Source organism: Protopterus annectens, chromosome 1.part1 (genome assembly GCF_019279795.1).
Source record: "Protopterus annectens isolate FY-2018-M chromosome 1.part1, PAN1.0, whole genome shotgun sequence".
NCBI classification, from domain to species: domain Eukaryota; kingdom Metazoa; phylum Chordata; order Ceratodontiformes; family Protopteridae; genus Protopterus; species Protopterus annectens.
In genome coordinates this window covers 677,449,733-677,471,157 of record NC_056726.1, presented here as the reverse complement: position 1 = coordinate 677,471,157, position 21,425 = coordinate 677,449,733, and positions in this window count along the sequence as shown.

The following is a 21,425-nucleotide window of genomic DNA, read 5'->3' as shown; positions in this document are numbered from 1 at the left end:
TACCAGCCTCAGTAAAAAGCTAGTTACGAAAATAAAATTACCAAAGATTCCAAAGACAACCACAAGGCATTCTATAGCTATCTCAGGAATCTAAATGGCAATGATCAGATCTGCTCTGAGCTACAACAGAATGGCATTAAATATACTGATCCCAAGGATATTACTAATATCCTGGCAGATCGATTCAGTGCCAACTTCACCCCCCCTCTCACCCCCTAAAGGACCCATCTCAATATCAAATTGCCAAATTCCGCTAATAACGGCCACACAGATAAAAAACGCACTCTCCAAAACTAAGAATACAGCATCCATGGGACCAGACGACATCCCGGGCTGTGTACTACATGAACTACAAAATGAACTGGCACCTCACCTAAGTGTCATGTTTAATCATAGCCTCACCTCAGGCTTGGTGCCCACTGAGTGGTGCACAGCTACAGTTATCCCACTCCACAAGGAGGGATCCACCTTGGATCCTGGGAACTACCACCCCATCAGTTTGAAGAGCCGGATCTGCAAGGCCATGGAAAGTATTATCATGGAACTTATAAACAAAGACATTGGCAACCGTCAAACACTGGACCCCACCCAGTTTGTGTTTGTGAAGGGCTGATCTTGTCTCCTGAACCTGACAGACTTCTTCACATCAGTCTCTAGAGCTATGGACAAGGGTAAGGTGGTCGACACAGCCTATTTGGACCTTGCCAAGGCCTTCAACACCATCCCCCACTCTGGAATCATAGATAAACTTACTAAGCTTGGCATTAATCCCTACGTCACTCAATGGGTTGCCAAGTAGCATTACTGACAGAACCCACACTGTAAAAGTAGCCAACTCCAAATCCAGCTCCAGACAAGTGACAAGTGGAGTACCTCAGGGTTCCGTCCTGAGACAGCTCTTGTTTGGCATCTTCTACTTCTCTGAAGTACAGGCCAACATTAAGGGACTCTGGCTTACAAAGTTCACAGATGACTGCAAACTGGGAGCCATTATTGAATCCCCAAATTATGTGGATATTCTACAAAAGGGTCTTACAGAAACAGATACTTGGTGCCAGAGCCATGGGCTCAAGCTCAATGCCAAGAAATGTATAGTTATCCCCTTTGGGAAAAAACATGTATCCATGAATTACCACATAGGTGGCAGTACGCTAATCACTGAAAGTGTGATAAGAGGCTTAGGGACACAGGTGGACAGTGGTCTGACCTTTGAAAACCACATCCCCACAACAGTCAGGAAATCCTTCTATGTGGCACACCTCATCACTAAGGGCTTTTCATCCAGAAAAAAGGAGGTCATTGTCCCACTGTGCTCATCCCTCATTAGACCCATTATAGAATACAACCCCCGTTTGGTATGTACATCTCAAGACATTTGCAACAATTGGAAAGGCCACAAAAATACCTCACTAAAAGAACCACAGGCTTAAAGAAGATGCCCTATGCTGCCCATCTAAACAAACTCCAGCTATACTCTATTGCATGTCGTCTACACAGAGGTGATCTCTGCTTAACATACAAGGCCATGAGAAACCCCCTTTTGGTATGTACCTTACAAGACATCTACAACAATTGGAAAGGCTGCAGAAATACCTCACAAAGAGGATTACCAGCCTCAAACAGATGCCCTACGCAGACCATCTCAAAAACTCCAGCTTTACTCCGTCGCATATTGCCTCCTCAGAGGCGATCGCTGCCTAACAAACAAAGCTATGTCAAACCTAGAGCTATTGGACATTCTCCACTTAAAGAAATCCCAATCCCTCTGAGCTGCACGCTCTAGGGACCTAAACCTTGTCACCACAATAAACAGAACATGCTGGAGGGATAAATTCCTGTCCCAGAGACTTCCCATACTCTGGAACAAACTACCTATCTATATCAAACAAAGTTCCTCATTAGCACTCTTCAAGAAAAATCTTGATGATTGGGTGGGAAATAGGAAATTTACCCCGGGGATCACCTCTCTGGCTCTGCTCGACAGGGACACAGGAAAATAATTTTCTTGGGTGGCGAAAGCCAGGGTACCTTTTTGGCTAGGCTTGTATAGGCCCTAGGGCCGATAGCCTAGTACCTACCTATGAACCTATGAACCTAAACCCAGAGCTTTTGGACATGGTACACTTAAAGAAATCCCAATCCCTCAGAGCCACATGCTCCAGGGATCTAAACTTTGTCATCACAATGAACAAAACATGCTGGAGGGATAGGTCCCTGACCCAGAGACTCCCCAGACTCTGGAATAGACTGCCCATGCATGTCAAGCAGAGTGCCTCTTCAGCCTTCTTTAAAAGGAACCTTGACGATTGGATGGGAGATAGGAAATTCACCCCGGAGATGACGTCAGTCACCCTGCTAGACAGGGGTCCAGGGAAGTAAATATTTTGGGAAGAAATAGCCAAGGAATTGTTATGGGTAGGCTTGTATAGTCCCTAGGGCCAATAGCCTTGTACCAACCTATGAACCTATGAAAGAAATAGACTACAGAAAGTCAATAAAACCCCAAAAAGTTAAAAGTTTGATAAAACAAATGAACACAGTAATTAGGACTATTCATAGATATTCATGAGATATAAGAGATAAATAGGATATATTACTGTTCAGCTAAATTAATAACAGATAAAGGGCAGGATTCACGAAGCCTCCGTGTAAGAGTTACAAGGCTTACACGGAGGATGCAGTTAATTGACGTCAGCATGTCATGCATATGCATGAGGGCATGCTGAATCACACCTAAGGCTAACACGTGTAAGAGAGTAGGGGGCGTGTCCGTAGGGCGAGCTCTGCAAACGGACACGCCCCCAGAAGAGTAAAAGTCCCGAAAGTAAACCCCCACGACAGAGTCCGTGTAAATGTGAATAAACACAACACAACTCATGCCCCCACAGACTATGAACATAAAATGCATAAATGAAAATCTTATATTTTTTTTATAAGTTGTAAAGATGTTTGCCCGTGAGTGCGCTCGTTTGCGCGGGCGTGCCCATCGCTTAGCCACAGTTAGCAGTCAGTGGAAAAGCATATAAGAACTAAATATGCAAAGTAAGCCAAGAAGCAATAGCATAGCGGTAGAGATGTCGGCTGAAGAGGAGGCACTCATGGTTCGAGCCCCCACAACATCAAGTTTTAGTTTTAGTGAAATAAGCACGAAACAAGTCCCTGACATATATGTACATATATAAAATTATATTTTATGTAAAATGTAATGAAATGGGCCATGTATTTTGAAGAAATGTGAGATAAAAAAAAAAAATCTCAGATGTGCCTATAGCTGAGCTACAGTCTAACAAGTTGAGGATATCTGCTTGTAGGTGAGCAGTGTTTTAACAGGTGTAAAATGAGTCCCTGTGGGTGAGCAGTGGTTTAACAGGTGTAAAATGAATGCCTGGGGTTGAGCAGCATTTTAACACACTGAAACCGTGTGCCCGTAGCTGAGCTGAGCGTAATATGCGTGCTGACAGCCAAACGACGTGTAAACCAGCGTAACCAGTTTGCGCTGAGCTGTGCATCGTGCCAACAAGCTATCCGGCGGGCAACGTTGAGCAAGCTGTATCAAAACTGCCTTTACACAGATACAACTCGTAGCCTGTGTAGACAGTCATAAAATAAAAAAGCAATGGCCAGGCTCGAACTCAGGATACCAAGTACTTTGGCTGATACAATTCCAAAATGGCCAATCACAGATAAGTGCGGGAAAAACGGCATATATAAGCCCCATAGGTGGGAATACACAGCATAACCAATTGTGGAACCGACTTGCAGCCAGGATGTCAGGTGTAGGAGAGGGTAGTTGCTTCCGAGCACAGAGGTGGGGCTTTGAGGAGTCCAAATATATGGTTTGGCTCCTCGTCCATGATCATGAGGCCCAACTCATGCAGGGCCAGGTCCTGTGGGGAGCATATAGGGCTGAGGCATGGGACCGGTTGGCACATGATCTCACCAGTGCCACAGGAATACCAAGGACTGGTGAACAGGTCTGTCACCACCATGCGGACCTGAAGAGACAGAAGCAGGACCAACTGAACTGTTGGATCCAGGAGGCCCGGAAAATGCCCAACGTCCCACTACTGAGTAAGTTACATGTAATTATTTATGTAAGAAATTAACCTAGCTGATATTATGGAGATGTGTATTCCAATATTACTTCATTTATATTACAGCTGCAGGTGTCCGTTCCATGAACCGTCGAGACTATGCCGATAGGCTGGTGTGGTTGCGCCACCAGGCAGGTCAGTAATTCTCTCCCTGTAACTGTAAAAAAATATATAAGTATGACAGTTAGCAAAATAGTGCAGTGTAGTCACTAATAATAAAATGTGCAAGTAACAGTGTAAGAGAGTTTGCAAGTATTGCTTGATTACAAAAGTGTGATGCAGCCTGTAATCAAAACATAAAAATGAAACAAGTCTGAAATAAAGATGTCCCACATGTAATATAATAGTACATAATCTGCAGCAGGCTGAAAAGTACAGCTGCAGAAGCTGAGTAAAACACATGTGTTAAATATATCCCTGATGAAATTCTGAAACATGACATAAGTGAGACTGTTGGAAAGGATTGTTATAACTAAAGGTAAAACATGTAAATAAAGCATAGAATTAAGTACCATCCTGAATTGTAAAAATAAAACAAGTGAGAGAGTGTGAGAAAGAGGTATGAATCCACCAATAAAGTAGTAATAACACCTGAATAAAGTATACTGCAGTCAGTACAGAATGAAATGAATGTGACAGGCAGAACCAAACAGCAACATGTGTTGAAAAAAGTACTGAAGCTGGAATGTGTGTCCCAAAATCTGGATATGTTGCTCTCAGTTTGCAATATGCAGATAGTATGGTTGTCTGAAATACCAAACATCCACGGTTGTCTATAGCCATATAAAGCAAATGCAGCAGGATGATATAGCTGAACAGAGCCAGATATGAATGTGTATGGATAAATATGAAATGTATATTGATGTAGCAGTAACATTCCTATCACCAACCTGAAGTAGTTATTACATAGGAAACTGTAGGCAGACCTGTAGTGTGTATATATCTGCAGGTAGTAGAAATGTACAGCGTATGTATAGGTATTTGAAGTTGTTAATTAAATATTTCTTCACCCTACCCTATAACCACAAATAATTAATTCCACATGAAATGGGTATGTGCATTCACAATTAACACCCCTGGACATTTGTCCTGTTGGTTCATACATATTTGCATGTATGTTGATACATGTGCCCTGTTCATACATCCAAACCTGATGGCCTGTTGCCATCAATCAACCCCGCATGTTGCTGGATTGTGCATTGCTGTTCAAATTATGCATGTGTTATGCTTGCTGTTCAATGGCTTGAATTTATGGGTGTTTGGTTAATGGGAATACTAATGCATGCTGTTACAACTAATTGTGAATGGTATTGTACATTACTAGCCCAAACTGTCATAACATAATGCAAAACATAGGACGACAGGGAAGGCGGGTTCCAGCGGACCCACCTCTCCCACCTCAGCTGGCGAGTGCACCTGGCAGTAGTGCCCAGGCCAGACCCACATCCGGTGGCCCTGTGCCACCTGCAGGTGGAAGCGCTGCAGGGGATGGGACTCATCCCCCCTCTGCAAGCGTGGCCGGAGGAGAACATCCACTCACCCTCCGTAGTGTCCGGACTGTGGTGCGTAGGGAGATCCAGCACGCTGTGCTTGGGCCCCTATGCCAGCTTGAGGCATGGGTGGCACAACTTATGGGTGTGCCTTCTGCCTGGCCTACACAGCCCCCAGCACAGCCCCGTCCTGGGCAGTGAAGGCACAGTGGCAACTGCCCATGGGTGGGGATCTCAGTTCCACTGTTGCCATCTGTGGGCTCATGGGCTCGAGATATCCAAACATCCATCCCCGTCAATTGTGTAACCCCCCCCACATGTGTCATACACCACTGCTGTATGCGTCTTGTTTGTCTTGTCTGTTAACCTCCCCTACCTACCTCCCCAGCTCTACCGACTTCCTGTACCTGACATACCACTCCCACCTGAAAAAAAAAAAAAAAAAAAGGCACTCTGTACCCACAAAAAAATTACGCCCCATACATAGCTGCCCATTTTGCACACATGTCTGCTGGACATGTAAACTGGCAATTACAATTGGCTGTACAACAAATATTATTGTTGTCCTCACACCTCTCTCAGGGGTGGAAGGTTTCAAATTTCACACCAAATTACAAACATATGCACAGCTGTTGCTGACGAAGAAATGGGCAGCTATGGGCCTTTCCTACATCCCTCCTGCAAAACCTAAGCTTGTTTTCCTACTGTCCTACCCTCTTTCTGCCCCCTTTTTCACCACTTTCCTTTCTCCCCATTTTCTTTTCTTTAAAAGAAAATAGCGCGGGTGTGCACGAGAGTAAGCACTTTTAAGCAGTAGTAAGCGGGTGTGCGTGAAGGTAAGCGACAGTGCGCATGCGTGAGCTCCGCACAAACCAGCGCTAACCCGCTTACAACTGCTTAAAAGTGCCTTAGTCACTCTGAATGACAAGGCATGTAGTTTTCTCAGCAGCAAAATAATATACCTCCCTCAGTCTCGAACCCAGGACCTTGGAAACACTAGTCTGCATGACTTACCACTAAGCCATGACTGCTATACAAGAACATTGTGCTGAAAGAAATATATCATAAAATAGTAGGAAGTAATGTAAAGGGAATATAGCAAGTCTATTATACAAAGCATGTCATGTATATTTACTGTCAAATCTAGTGGATTTGTAAAATAGTACTGTGTGCTGCGAAACAGTCATGCTAGTTGGTAGCTACTAGGTAATAATGTCACAGTAGCATCTGGCAAGCCACACACATACTCAGAGCAGGATAAACACTGCCATAGTTGAATAGTTAAGAGATCAGACATAGCAACTGTGACTGAGTTACAGGGATGTCCCTGATGTGAAAACAAATGTCAACTGTGCCCCACTGACACCCTGTCAAATGTACTAACAGTAGGCAGAAAGGTGTAACTACACATGCAATGGTAACTATGACTGACAGAAGGTATGCACCAACTGCACGGCACAAATGATGTACTAATACATATGCTTGAAATAACCCACACTCACAACTGCAGAGTATCAGAATATGTAATTGGAGTAACCCACTGCTATGTACCATTCCATGAGGCTGATAAAAGATGCACCGAAGAGTATCTGAGGCCTGCTCAGTAGCATGATCAAATACCCCTGTAAGTGTCAAGGCCCACACCATGGCCAGACCATACTGCATGCAGTAACACCCTACCACAACAAACACATAGGGAATTGCTGGCCAAACAGATTTAGCAAGCATTACAAGCTGTGAATGTAAATGGAAAATAGGAAAGCCATAGCAACACATTACAGGAAAGACACCTAGCAGGCAGACAACGAGTGAATGTAAAGGCCAAATATTGAAGCCATAGCAACAGATTGCAAGAGCCACTGCTGTATACCAGTTACACCACAATCCCCACAGGAAAGCACACACACCCATATACACAGTATTACTGGTCGTAGGTGTCAGTGTACATACACATGGAGAACAGGACACTGGAGGAAGGAATACTCAGCTTACAGAACAACATGCATTGCAGTGTCTACAACACAGCCTGAAATATGAGAGACATACCAACCCTTACACTCACAGAACAGTGTCCACAGCAAACCAGCATGGTCCCCACCCTGATAATCTGAAAGGGCTACGCCTACCTAACAGACCTTTTTATAGCACAGTCCTGTAATCACAGTGAGAACTGCAATCACTACACAACAGGCTGCATGCAATTAGTAAATGCTGGCTAACAATTGGTGCAGAGGCCATCACATGGACATGTGCAGATACCTACAAAAGCATCCTGTACTCCCAGTCTACACATGCAATACTGTCATTGCACCCGCTGGAGGTAGAGAGAGAGAGGGAGAGAGAGAGAAAAAAAAAGGAAAAGAAGAAAGAAAGAAAGAAAGAAAGAAAGAAAGAAAGAAAGAAAGAAAGAAAGAGAAAGAAAAAAAAACTGAAACAACAAAGCAAAGAGGCTGACAGCAGGCCAAGCAACTGCAAGCCTACACAAACAGCTGCAGCAAACACAGGTAATGTAAAGTACTACCATAATACTCTACATACTGTGAACCCTCCAGATGTGTTATTGGTCTGTATCTATGTATATGAAGATGTGCATAGGGACGGGGACATACTGAAACTGTCACTGAAGGCTCCACATACATATGTATGTGACGGTAGCTATGTGCACATAGCAATGTAGGTTGTAGTGCAATGTACAAGTATGTTGTACAGTAATGGGTGTTCAGCAGTACGTTACTGTGTGTGTACATATGTGGAACTAAAAAGGAGTATATATATATATATATATATATATATATATATAAACATGTGTATACGTATGTATATCGAGATATGTATGTGTATATATATATATATATATATATATATATATATATATATATATATAATATGCATATGTGTATACATAGATAGAGACGGATGTAGAAATACATAGACATATATAGTTTCACAGTGTCATAGTTTAGTACTAGGCTATCTGCAGACAGTGTATAGAATAGATTTAGAAACTTGCGCCTCTGTATAGTACTGACACAGTGAAGACCCCCCTACATAATAGCATTAGTTTACTGTGCCTCTGTCTAGTAGTGACACAGAGAAGACCCCTGCTGTAAACCTATGATCTCCCATCCACTTGTCAAGAATGCACATGAAGAGTGTCAGTGAGGGTCGCTGCCTAACATGAACTGGGATCCTGTTCCACAGTATGGGAAGCCTCTTAGTGATGGATCTGGCCCTACACTATGTCCTATTCATATGTGTGCTGAGGTTTAAATCAATAGTTGTCGTGCTTCTGATGGATTTGGATTGTATGAGGTGGAACATCTCCATCACTACCAGATTGGACATGGCCTACTACATCAGGCACAGATCACCCCTACATAGGCAGTATGCTATGGAATAGAGCATGAGTTACGTTAGTCTGGCAGCATATGACACTTGTTGCAGACCCTGATCCTCCTGGTGATGTACTCATGGGGTCCCCCTAGCTGTTGCAAGTGCCAGGTGAGGTACATACCAAATGGGGCATAGTACACAGTCATGGGCCTGATAAGGGAGGAGTATAGGGGTACAATGACCCCTTTTGATGTGGATGTGAATCCCTTCATGATAAGGTGGGCAAGGTAGGAAGTCCATCCAACCACTTTGGCAACGTGGGTGTCAAATGAGAGGTCAGCATTGCACAGTGTCACCAGGTCTCCGATTACTTTGTCTGTACTCAGTGGGTTATTGTCTATGTGATAATATGTAGGTACCTTGTCCGTCCAAAAGGGTATGAGTATACATTATGTGGCATGCAGTGTCAGGCCATGACTCCGGCACCAGTTGTTGGTGTCCGTGAGGCCTGTCAGTAGGATGTATGTGTCAGCAGGTGTATCGCCTATGGCACCCAGTATGCAGTCATCTTTGAACATTGTCAGCCACTACCCTCCTGTGTCTGCTTCCACATCTGAGAATGATATGCCGAACATGAGCAGTCCTAGGACAGAGCCCTGTGGGACACCACATGTGACTGGCTCTGAGTCTGACATGGCTCCAGTGAGGTTGACTATAGGGTTTCTATCCGTTAGCCGGTTTGCAACCCATCATGTGACATATGGATTTACATTTCAGCTGTTGATCATGTCTATGATGGCAGAGTGTGGTATTGTGTCGAATGCCGTAGGCAAGTCCAGGTAGGCTGTATGGACCGCTGTGCCCTCAGCAATGGCTCTAGTGACTGATTTGAAAAGGTCAACCAGGTTCATAAGGCAGGATCTGCCCTCTACAAAGCCAAACCAGGTGGGATCAAGTGTCTAAGTCCCCAATGTCTCTGTGTATGGGTACCATAATGATCATTTCCATAGTGTTGCAGACCAGGCTGGTTAAGCTTATGGGGCGGTAGTTACCAGGGTCTGTAGAGGTGCCTCCTGTGTGGAGTGGGACTACTGTTGCTGTATGCCAGTGTCCGGGTACATATGCTGTAGTAAGACTACGGCTGAATAGCATGTAATGTGCATGTGTAGCTCCTCTTGCAGTTCATGTAGCATGCAACCTGCAATACCGTTGGGTCCCATTGATGCTGTGTTTACAGCTCCACTGAGGGTGGTTCCCAGCTGGACATCTGAGATGACAGGGAGGTTACAGTCAGCTGGGCTAAGTAATTCCACATGTGTGGGTGAGGGAGGGGAGAAACCTGCACTGAACCTGTCTGCCAGACTGTTGGCATTATTTGTGTGTTCAGTGTAGCGTATGTCACTGTGAACTAACTATGAACACAACTGAGGGTTCCCACCCAGGTGTGTAACATAGCAGAGGAAGGCCTTGTGGTTATCTGTAGTGACCATAGCGATGTCCCTCTCATTGTTGGCCTTGCATGTTTGTACGACAAAACGTATCTTTCTACTACTGCTGATCAGAGATGCCGTAGCTCTATGGAAGTATGCTCTGCCGTGCAGTAGCTACCTTCTGTTATTATACAATTTGTTCAATGCTGGGGTCTACCAGACAGGACGCCTGCCCTTGGTGGAGAGGGACATGGTTTCATTTGTGATTGCATGATCCATGCATTCTTGGAGATGTCTGTAGAAGCATATGTGAAGGTGTCTGCATTGTGGGAAGTGGATTACACTGGCCCAGTGGGCATTAAGGATACCAACTCAGTTATAAGATGTGTAAAGTCAGCATGTGAGAGGTTTCCCACTGTAGTCTTCTGTGTTGTGGGGGAGGTGGGATATGTATATCCAGGGGGATTAGTCTGTGGTCAGATGTGACTAGTGAGGGGTATACTTCCGGTGTGTAGCACATTGTCCCCATGTTTGCGATGATCAGGTCTAGTATATTATCTCCTGTTGTGGGAGAGGTGACTAGCTGTTCCATTGCATTTGACATAGTGAATTCCGGGAACCTTTGGGCTAGGGTGATTGGGGTAGAATAGTGCACCCAGTGTATGTTAGGGTAGTCGCAGTATCCCAATATGATGGTGTGTGGTGGGACATTCATATCCTCCAATGTCTACAGGAAGGCTGACTGTGGTCTCTGAGATTGGGAGGGTGGTCTGTAACATGCTACCAGATGTATAGCAGGTTTGCCTATGGTCATATGCACCTGGATGGTCTGTGATGCTTCATGTGTTGCCACTAACCTGGAGGTGTGTGTGTCCTCCATGAATATGGACACAACCCCTCCCTTTTTGTTTTGTCCCGAGTCCTGGGGACAAAACGCATGATACAGGGTATAGCCTGGTACCGCTGGTGTGCTCTCAGGAGCCTTAAACCAGGTTCTCACTTACTGCACAGACATCGAGATTGGTAGAATATGTATGTACAGATATATGTAATACACACATACATATATAGATATCTGTAGAGACTTATACATATACAGATAGATCTGACTGACAACAGATATGTCTGTATATGACTATCTCTCACTCTCTGTCCCACCCCCTCACACTCACACTCACCCTGTGTCTCCCTCACACTCACTCCCCCTCTCTCCCCACATCTATATGTATATATCTACATCTATATATACATATTATATATACATATATACAAACAGATATATATCCATATACAGATATAAATATATCAATATATATATACATATATAGACTGTGTGAGGCACATCTGTGCAGATGTCTTGCAACAGGTGCCTGGTGTCACAGGCATGGAGTGAACACCAGTGTGGATACTTGAGTACCATACCCCATTCAAAAACACTGACACCAGTAACCACCACATACGTACATGCCTGCCCACCACTGCATGTGTCAGGGGGGAATAGGGTCAACAAGTGTACAATAGACTCCACATCGATATACACAGTGGCACACTAGTCCTGTAATACCTGTACATGGAATGTGTCAGCGGACATGGTGTGTCAGCTATGGACTTGTAGGTCACTGTACCCCTCCACACCCCACAATGTCCTACACGGTATGTACCACCCATGACAGCTACAGATATGGAGAAGGACACAGACATATGCAAGTAACTGTGTCAATGCACTCAAACACCACAGACCGCACACAGACTACCTACATAGAGGTTACCACTGCTGGATATACATAGTTCGGTCACACCCATGACAGTTGTCTACCAACCATGGTAACACCTCCAACATCCACAACACAAATTACCTATGTCTGTCATCCTTGTCACTGCAGTATAGAGCACATGGTGGCGGTACGGGACCCTACCCACAGATATGACATACCCTGTAGTTGACCACACAGAATTAAGAAGCAAGGCTCCCCATGAGTAGATGTCAGACATACCCCTGCTGAATGTAATGCTGATAGGTAATATGCCATATGAGTCACCCTGTTTAACTGTTTGTAAGGAGCAGGTACGATCATAACACATGTGTCACAGGGGGCAGGGTAGCATAACAGTATGCTGCTGTAGGCCCAGAGCCAAAAGCACACTACCTACCTAGGACACAATGCACACCCATGAACACATTGCAAACGGAATATATGAGGTGGAATGAGTGTGCTAGTGACTGGGTGCATGTTGTGTACTGGTGTGATTACTCACCATGACTGTCTGTCTGTCATGGTAGTGTGTGTCCTTGGTGTGAGGCCAGAGACAGGGTGTGAAGTATTGTGATCAACACATACTACATTGCCATATGTTGTGCTGTGTTACCCTGTATGTCACTGTGGTGTAGGTAGGGTTATGGCAAGTAAGAGTAGTGTGCATTACCAGTGAAATATGTAATGTGCATTGTGTGCAGTGCATGGGCTGATAATGTTCCCCATACAGTACCTCGATACAAACCCCCAGTGTGAGGTTGTGTATTGTACCTGAAACAGTGTGTTGACTGCTGCAGTATACTAGTCTGTTGTATGGAGTGTGCCAGGTACTGTTGCACAGTTGTTGGATGAGCACTGATATCTGGTCATGTACATGTATATCCCCCAATAGAAAGACAGATGCTATATATGGTGCCTAAGTTATATCACTGCAGTCAAGTATTATGTGTATTATGTGTGCTATAGTTTGCTGACAGATATTGCTGACATATTTTCCTTCTCCTTTTCAGGGCCATGGTTCACCAGCAGAACCCAGTCTACTCCGCTGCAGAGGAGGAGGAGATACACCAGAGCCTGGTGCGGGATTTCACTGTACTCTTTTCCCGCACCAGCCAGAACCAGCAGGAGAGGGCTGCACTGTGGCAAGACCTGGTCCATCAGGTAAATGACATAGGCACATATAACCGGACATATGAGCAGGTACACCATCACTGCAATGATTTAATTAGAAATGTCCGTCAGCGTGCGTTGGATATCCACAGGCAGCAGCTTGCCACAGGTGGTGGGGTGGCTAGACACCCCACCTCACCATACTGGAGGGACTACTCCTGAGTGTTGTGGCTCCAGCACAGCAGCAACAACAACAGCATACATGTGTAATGATGGAGGCTGGAGCCACACAGCAGCAGGACACAGAGCATGCAGGTAACATGCCATGTGTATAGTTGACCATTCTGTACACTGTTAGGTTATGCATGTGTGAGGTGTGTCCTCGTTTTGTAGCTGTAATCTTGGTAATTAATGTGCATTAGTGATAACCTCATTATCTGCAGTACACCTGTGGAAGCTAACTGTTGCACTACTGAACTGTATCATGCCCACAGTATCAATGGCACATTTGTGCCCACTGACGATAAATGTCTCTTTTCCGCAGGTCCCTCTGGTGTAACAGCAAGGCAGCCTATCCATGCTGGTGAGTGTGTAATACCATTACCTTCAATACTCTGTATACTAATAGTAATAATAGGCTGAAGCATTAGTGCTATGTGTTTGATTGCAGGTGTGTTTGTGTCTGTGGGTTGATATCTCATATAATGAGGTGTGTGCATGTGTGCATGTGTGCATGTGTGCATGTGTGCATCAGTGGTGGCATTGTGTACACATTGTAAACTGAGTTTCCTGTCTTACTCCCACAGGTTCTGGTGCTGCTCTTGTGTCGTGCAGCAGGGAACCTGAATCAGCTTCTGTGGATAGTGATAATGATGATACCTGTGTAATGGCACAGGTAGGTGTGCCAGGGTCTGTCATTGGTCAGCCAATTGACACTACACATCTATCAACCCCAACAATGCACACAGTCATCCTGCCAATACATCCTTTGTCACCAATGTCCCTAGGTGATGGACAGGATACAGTGGGCATTGACCAGGGTAATGTGGTACCAGTGGCACATGCATCCCCACACTGCAGCCATGGCCAAGGCCCTGACATGGTACCACACAGGCAGACGTCCATGGGTTCTTGTGGGAGCATCCGTGGGTGTACTGCCCCTGTCAGACATGCCCACAGAGGTCTTTCAACCCCAGCTATGTTTCGGGCTGTAATGCAGGCACAGTCACGTATGGAACAGTACACCAGACAGGGTCTGAGGGAGCTGAGAGCATGTCGCACAGCCATGAGTGACAGTATGCGTGATGTTGCGGCTGCCATCCGCAACTACATTGAGGTCATTGACAGATGTTGGGGTGACACATTAGATCTGTTCCACAACTATATGTCCATGAGCCAGGGCAATGGTGGAAGGTTGAGGTGTCGACGTGGCTGTATGCCAGCAACAGCAGCAGCTGGCAGCCGTCGCGGATGACAACAGGGCCGCGGCCGCTCACATAGTGCCAGCAGCAGCCCCAGCAATGCTGGGTCTGTGCTGTCATCAGACCGCCCCAGGAGACCACGTGCATGTGGCGCTGGACAGTCCCAACAGGGACCTGTCTCCAGTCAACAAACACCTGCTTATGATGACAGTACCCAGTCTGGCTTTGTACCTGATATGGTCCGTAGCACCCCTGCCAGGCACAGGTACCGTGTCCGTGGCCACAGACAGTGATCTGTATAACCTGGCAGGTACAGTCTGTGGCTGTCCACAAACACCTGTATATGGCAGCCATGAGGTGGGACTGTGTGCATTCATACACACATGCAAAGTGATCACACCTAGGGCTACCACATACACGCACACACTGCATCAACATTGCCCCATCTTGTACTGCTGTCCCTCACCAACACACACACACAGACATGTCAATTGGTTGTATCAGTGGCTGACTTAGGCATACCAGGTACACACCCTGTGCATATGATGAAACTGTGCCACCTCCTGCAATCTGTAAAATCGGTGCAGGAACAGGTTAACATGGTACTGATGCACAGGGTGACTACATAGACGTATTGTAATAGTATGATGTTGACAACAGTACAGTGTAATGATAGCATTGTGGGTATATACCAGCATGCCTGATACAGTTACAGTATGAATGTCATTGTATTGTTTTGTACACCCATAGTAATTACCACAGTGTTCTGTCTGCACATCTTTGCATACTGGTGGTGAGGCTGTGAAGGGATGGCCACCTACATAGGTAACACAGGGGATACACCAATGTACATATTGATACTCAATGATGGCCATGTCAACTGTGAGTTGCATGCTGTCCACACACGACTCTGCAATGCAGATGTTCCAGGATGTTGATATCTGTGCAGTACTACACAACAGGTTCAAGGCTCACAAGAGCACACTAGCACTACAAGGTCACACCTCATATCATGCATAACAGCACCAAAACACAGAACTAACTATGACAGGAGGGAGAGTGTCCATACATGTCAAGGATACTGTGGTGCCAGGACAGGTAGCATACATCATACTAAGTCTGGAACTGCTGAGTGAGGGCTCAGTGTCTGTTATTTGACATGTGTATTATTACAGGTATGAGCACTTGGGTATCAGGCCAGTTATTCAACATTACAAAGGTACGTGGTCTATACACTTCTGGGGGGTGCGGCTGGACCCAGCCTGTCTGACCTGGGAATGTCTGGGTACTGGCTTAGAGTGCCTGCATATATGCACTGTTACATACTGGAAGTCATGCACCTTGTTTGTTGTAGCATAGTCTACATACAGGCCTGCTGACTGTAGCTTTGTTTGTATGCATGTTTGCCTGTTATGTTCCTGAAACACTGATTCCACCTGCAGTGCAGATATACAGTGCCTCTGTGGATCCCTAGTGACATCTGTGTTGCTTACTGTACTGATGTCCATGTGTCACTTGACAGAATGTCACTGTTTGTCCTGTTTGCATGTAGCTTGCCTGTATCACATTGCATATGACTTACCTCACATTTGCTCAAGACAGCATTCATATATGCCAGCACTAACAAATCAGGAGCACTACACCCTCACATAGTCACCTTGAGTACCTTGTTCCCCATTGGCCTGATGTATCGTTACTTAGTATGGGAGTCACAATGCTATGGTAGCATGTGCAAAGGTCACCTGTCGATCTACTCTCAGGTCATGTTGGTGAATCTGTGAGTCATCTGGCAATGTTACAGCTGCCTCATGTACACAGACAACCCTCTCCCCTTCCCATACACGTACAACACATGTGAGAGATGCAACCACATAGCCAAACTGGGGCTAAGCTCTGTTTACACAGCACTGGCATTCCCTCTCAGGTGGGGTGGGATACTACAGTGAATACAGTACCAGTCTCCCATAGACCTGCCATGACCACAATCCAAACACAGAAACACACAGGTACATTATTGGGCTCTCAGAATAGCATCCTGCCTGAGCAGCTGACACCTGCAAAGCAGACACACAAGCAAACATTACGCCAGAGCAGAGCACATGCAACACATAGCTCACAAAGTCTGTGTGCCAAACAGTCTCAGGCCATACGGCTAGACAACACACCTGCTACAGTTGTATGAGGTACCTCTATCGTCACGTACACGGTGGTCCTGCTCCCAGGCTGAACAAGGTGACGGTCACGCTCAGCTGCCCATCGGGCACTATGATCCACCACATAACACAAGCAAAGCGGTCACTCCAAGGCATGTAGAAGTATGACTCAGTCATTGTCTGTGCCAGTGTGTATGACCTCTGATGCACCTCTCTGGACTACATGTTAGGGGACATAGAGGGGTTCTCTGAGCTTGTGGCACAGGCTGGTATGACCCTGGCCTTGAGTAGCATCTCACTCTCACCATGAATGCTGCCACAATATGTAGACAGGATCATCAGTTTCTGCAATTAACATATCTTTCAGTGACATCCAAAGGGGATCCAATGCCTGTCAGTGTGAGATTACATGATGGACATGCCACATTGCTTTGCTTGGGACAGCTTGCACCTGTCACCCATGGGCTGGTGTATATTGACAGAGGCTGTTGCTACACACATAGTGCCTTTGTATGCAAGGCTGACATTACATAGCCACCTACACAGGTATCACACGGGATGGGACACTAATAGCAATGCTACTCAACAGCAGCAGTGTAAACCTCAACATGCATGCAGTGGAAACAGTCCTTAGCATGGGGTACAGCAATATCCGTGCAGTAACAGACTCCTGGTACAAGGCTCCCAGGTGCACACCATCAGTGCTAGATCATTCCTGATACCATGCTTGTCATCCCCTACACATGCACCAACCCAGAACAGAGGGGTTGTATCCAAAGGCACCTCTGATACACACACCCCCAGGTTGGTGGCACTGCACAAAGCATTAGAGCCTCTCCATGTGCAACACACAGTGGGTTAGACTGCCTTCAGGTTCATAGCCTGGCACACACCACACTCCCATAACCAGGAAACCCACTTGGCCTTCCTGACAACACTGGGAATATGATGGTCTCTACACACACCATTATATGGTTGTACTGCGACTACCCAAACATACAGTGTGAGCATTATTCTAGCTGCAAGACCCTATCTGAAGGGTTCTTATCATTCATTCCCTGCATTGTTATGGAACAACTTGTTACCACTCCCACAAGTTGTGATAACATGCTGCACCTGTTCATCACCAACATGTGGACTATATGCTCCAGACCAATCATGTATCCCTCGCTGGTGGGATGACACCATCTACAACCCACACTGTATAGTCACATACCACATGCAGCCCCTGCACAGAACACCACAGTCATACAGTTGTCTGCTGCATATTCCATGTATTCACATTAGGCAGGCTTCGGACATGGGAACTCTTGCAGTTCACAGGTACATATGTGTAGGTGACACACACATACATCATGTGTGCATTGACATTACTGATATAATGTATGTCATGCAATATTGGGAACAACACCCCACACACATGGACAAACTGTGTGACAAAGATACACATGGCATTTGTAGGATACAAACTCTTACCTAACTATGTTAGATCACTTGTGAGAGACGCAGTAGCAGAGCACGCTATTTGCATTACTGGGGGGATTGCTTTCTCCTGCTGTACTTATAGGGTGCTGACATCATCAGTGTTTAGATAGTGGAATATGCAGCATGTGTTGTGTAGTAATAGTTGCCAAAAGGGACGTTTCTCATACACATGGAATTACACACACTACTCCACCACGCACAGTCGCACACACACTGGGCACTTGCAGGATTTCAAACCCCTACTTAGCTAGGTTATGACACTTGCGAGAGACGCATTAGCAGAGTGCGCTATTTGCATTACTATGGGGATTGCTTTCTCCTGCTGTACTTATAGGGTGCTGACATCATCAGTGTTTAGGCAGTGGAATATGCAGCATGTGTTGTGTAGTAATAGTTGCCAAAAGGGACATTTCTCATACACATGGAATTGCACACAGTACTCCCCCACACACTGGGCAATTGCAAGATTCAAGCCCCTACCTAACTATGTTATGACACTTGCGAGAGACACATTAGCAGAGTGCGCTATTTGCATTACTGAGGAGATTGCTTTCTCCTGCTGTACTTATAGGGTGCTGACATCATCAGTGTTTAGACAGTGGAATATGCAGCATGTGTTGTGTAGTAATAGTTGCCAAAAGGGACATTTCTCATACACATGGAATTAAACACACTACTCCCCCAAACACACACTGGGCACTTGCAGGATTCAAACCCCTATCTAACCATGTTATGACACTTGTGAAAGACGCATTAGCAGAGCACACTATTTGCATTACTGAGGAGATTGTTTTCTCCTGCTGTACTTATAGGGTGCTGACATCATCAGTGTTTAGACAGTGGAATATGCAGCATGTGTTGTGTAGTAATAGCTGCCAAAAGGGACATTTCTTATACACCTGGAATTGCACACACTAGGCGCTTGCAGGATTCAAACCCCTACCTAACTATGTTATGACACTTGTGAGAGACGCATTAGCAGAGCGCACTATTTGCATTACTGGGGGGATTGCTTTCTCCTGCTGTACTTATAGGGTGCTGACATCATCAGTGTTTAGACAGTGGAATATGCAGCATGTGTTGTATAGTAATAGCTGCCAAAAGGGACATTTCTCTTATACATGGAATTGCATACACTACTCCCCCCCACACACACTGGGCTCTTGCAGGATTCAAACCCCTACCTAACTATGTTATGACTCTTGTTAGAGATGCAGTAGCGGAAGTGCGCTATTCACATTACTGGGTAGATTTGTGCTCCTGACATATGTATAGTGTGACATCATTATGGATGAAGAGGTATGTACATCTGTGACTATCCATCAGTACAGGGGAGAGCATATCTATGCATTAACTTTGCACAGGCACAGTGGCCTACTGTACTGTGGAGGCAGACATCAAATACACTGTGGATAGCCTTCTGTATTCCCTAGGGACAACAGTCAGGTATTGCACTCTACGGCCATATGTTTACCTGTCAGATGCAAGTATCTGTTGCTCATATACTGTTTCTGGGTCTTTATTGCCATAGCCTTCCCTATCTCTATAAACAACATGTGTACTGTGGGAGATGTTTGCATATGAGTGGGATCCAGTACTTTACTTATGTCTCTGTTGTAACTTCACTGTGTGCACTGGGCAGATGTCTGTATTGTGGGAGGTTCCTGTGTTAACACATAGAAATGCCAGATATGTGTGTGCAAATGCTGAACTGTGACATGGCCTAAGTGTGTGAGCATGCCCAGTTCGCAGTTTGTATGGCTTCTTGACTGCCACATCTCATTTATCTAAGTGTGCGAGCATGCCCAGTGTGACCTTTCCTTATGTTGGGATCTGTGGACCACCACATTTCTGTTTGTGTGTGGACGCCATCTATATATCGCATGTACAGTTGAGTGTTGGACATCAGGTTGTGTTCTTACTGCCCAACTGCTGTGCGTCTGAACCTAACAGGCATTATGCTGTGCCTGCAGGGTCACCATGGGATAGTTTGCATACAGTTGTCATCATCCTTTCCTGCTGACCAAACAGTTGTATTGTTGTATAGTGTACTGGTGCAGAACTTTCACTGTGGTGGACAGTATAATCGGTTTCAGTCCTATCACTGCTTGTAATGTTTATAGTGAGCACACCAGACTGGTTGAGGGCCAGTTGTGCAGATATGACCATGTTGCATTTTGTTCAGATATGGACAGCTTAGTACATGATTGTCCGACATTGTTAATGTATTCCACAACTTGTGTGGACAGTGTCAAACAATGGCCATGTGCCCTAGTCCATTTGTAATGCTAATCAGAGAGTATTTGTCCTTCAACACACATTTACTGGTGTTTGCCATGACATATGTCACGGTTAGTGTGCTGTGCCTCTGTCTACCCATGACATACAGGTGATATCCAGGGTACACCTACCATCTCCCATCCAGTCATCATGATTCCTCTGGATGACAGTCACTGAGGGACTCCATGGATATCCTGTAGTGGGAGTTTAGTCGTGAGTGGAGTGAGCTTCTGGGTTATGGACCAATCAGTACAGCATGTCCTGTTTATGTCTGTGCTGGGGTTCAGGCCTGTCAGCTGTATAGGTCACCAGCATTCAGTGTTTACATGGTGTCAAATGTCCATTGATACCAGGTTGGTCATGGCTCTATACATCAGGCACAGTTCACCTCCAGCCAGGCAGTATGGCACTGTGTGGAGCTGCAGTTTCTTTACTCAGGCGACACATGACATCTGTTACAGCTCTGTGATCCTCCTGACGGGGTATTTGTGTGGTCTTTCCAGTTGCTGCAGGTGTCTGCTACGGTACATCCCTGAAGGGCCATTGTACACACTTGTGAGGCTGCTGATGGATGACTGGAGAGGCACATCGACCTACCCTAACCAAGCTGTGCTGACCTTCATGATTAGGTGGGTATATGGTATGTTTCTGTAACAACTACAGACACATGGTTGTCACATGCAGGATATCTATCACCTTGTGTCCCCAGGTCTCTTATTGCTCCTGATGTACTTACTGGGTAAACACCTATGTGGTAATTTCTGGCCATGTACTGTGTTTCCACAGGGGTTGACTATACACTATTCTGCATTTAGCTTGTTGACATGGCTGTGGCACCACTTGTGTGTTTCTATGTGTGCCTTTTGTAGGTTGCT